Here is a 2,242-nt window from a genome sequence, read left to right as displayed (position 1 = left end):
AAAATGAGAACCAATGTTCCCATTACAGAAGAACTTAGTATTACAATAAGTTTATTTTCCCGTGTTAGCAAAAGATACTTACAGTTCCTTGGGGCCGGCCGAAGTGGCCGCGCGGTTCTGGCGCTGCAGTCTGGAACCGCGAGACCGCTACGGTCGCAGGTTCGAATCCTGCCTCGGGCATGGATGTGTGTGATGTCCTTAGGTTAGTTAGGTTTAACTAGTTCTAAGTTCTAGGGGACTAATGACCTCAGCAGTTGAGTCCCATAGTGCTCAGAGCCATTTTTGAACCAGTTCCTTGGGCAAATTTCGAGTAGAGAAAGGCATCATTTAGAAAAATCCCTTTTGCAAGGAAAAGTCTATGGCAGAAGTCCACGAGGAATAACACTAAGCATATGGTTGGGTTAACTGAAGAGGATTACCAGCCTACTTCTTCACATTATATGAAGAACAGCTGAACGTCGCAGTGGATGGAGACGTCTCGTCGAAGCTTCAGTAGCTTAAGAAATGAATGAGGGAATGAAATCACTACACTCAGCAATCGGGTAACAGACTAGTGCCGATGAATAGATTTGCTTTTTTCTTGTTTCATAGGTTCTGTCATAATAATCACAATGCTATATAAAAAGAGCCCTAAAACCAAAACGCCAATTGATCATACAACCCATATTTACAATATATGTGTCACATTGGATGTAATGCTACGAACTGTTATTCATTCAAGCTGTTCTAAAGTTTCGATTAAGAAACACGCCTGATTTTGACTTCACACTCAGTTTCTAATGACACGCTACGACGTGCAACATAGCGTCTGGTATTAAAATTATTCGACCGTGACAGGATTCGAACCTGCAATCTTCGGATCCGAAGTCCGACGCCTTATCCATTAGGCCACACGGTCCCCTGAGTGACGCTCTCCGGCTTGAGTCATGTGCCGTGGACTCTTGTAGTGCCGTTATGTTTCCGTAAATATGACTAACGGTAATGTGAGGAGGCGTGTAGCGCTTGGCCTAGCATCAAGTCACATAATGTTGTTCTTATAGTATAAACTGTTACTCACGGAACGTTTCCTGTTCTTACGTTTTATAGTGCATAGTTAAACTAATACAACATAGGTTGAAGAATAATCAAACTGTCTCTGGTTACTTGAATACTACACAATTATTGTGCTTATTTTGTGTGTTTATTAATTTGTTCGTGTAGATGTCGTGCAAGTTTCTGTTTTAACAATAACGGAACATACCGCGTCTCATGCTATCACGTTGTGATCCTTGAACTTTCAAAGTTGGAGGAAAGCATGTTATTATCTTTGGAACTAAATATTGTCAGCAGAAAAGTGTAAAGTTGAGAAATAGGGATGACCACACAGCGTACAGTACAGACGAGGAAAACTTAAGTTGTTTATGAAGCAGGTTGCTAAAAAGCAGTCTATTTCTGTACTTTCTAAGTTAACTGCTCATGGCTTTCTGGAGTTCGTGTAACAGGGCTCATAATAAAAGTTTACATGGATCATATAAGTACTGGGACAACGGTTACATAACAAAAACTTTTTTCAGTGTACTGATCTGTATTTGTGCTGTTGCTGTGAAGACTGCTTTTTCAAGCAGCTGTTGATCACGGAAAGCAGCAGCTCACGCTTCCACTTTTCTGTGTATCGTAGCAAGTCTAGATACACTTTAGGAGGAGGTCGAGCGTTTGCTACAACACACATAAAACATTTTTTCTCTGTAATGTAAAATGCTTAACTTAGATGCATTCCCGATCCACTTGAATTGAGAATGTGTTTATTACTGTCGTCGAGTGCAAGAATACTGTTTATACTTTAATGGTACCGAAGTACAATCACATTTTAATGTGCATTTAACTTTCAACATTGATACACAGCTCTGACTAAAATACTAGATCTGCCGGCTCTCAGCGATGATGACGTTGCTGTCTTAATCGACCATCACACAGTGGAGACAGCGGCGCTGCGGTCTGACGTAAGTACGAGGGGCGTTAAGAAAGTAAGCTCCGATCGGTCGCGAAATGGAAACGACTATGAAAATCCGATAAAGCTTTGCACAGATGTGTTGGGTAGTGCCTCTAGTATAACCCCAGTTAGCATCACGTCGCTCTTCTCATTTCTGAGCTCGCAGTGAGTGCGTAAAGATGTCTAGAAAATAGTGTCTGCCGCCAAGTACGAGGGCCTGGTGAGAAATTTCGCCTGAAGCTATGCAGCTAACATTACATAACTGTCGTGCTG

General features: G+C 41.7%; 1 non-coding gene across 1 annotated transcript; it reads right to left on the bottom strand.

Moving 5' to 3' along the window:
• Positions 1–825: 825 nt before the first annotated feature.
• Trnar-ucg (transfer RNA arginine (anticodon UCG)) lies at positions 826–898 on the bottom strand. Its single transcript has one exon. It is a non-coding gene; the product is annotated as a tRNA-Arg (tRNA).
• Positions 899–2,242: the final 1,344 nt, after the last annotated feature.

This window comes from Schistocerca nitens, chromosome 4, assembly GCF_023898315.1.
Source record: "Schistocerca nitens isolate TAMUIC-IGC-003100 chromosome 4, iqSchNite1.1, whole genome shotgun sequence".
Lineage (NCBI taxonomy): Eukaryota > Metazoa > Arthropoda > Insecta > Orthoptera > Acrididae > Schistocerca > Schistocerca nitens.
Note: the sequence above shows the minus strand (reverse complement) of the source record. Positions and strands in the feature narration are given on the sequence as shown.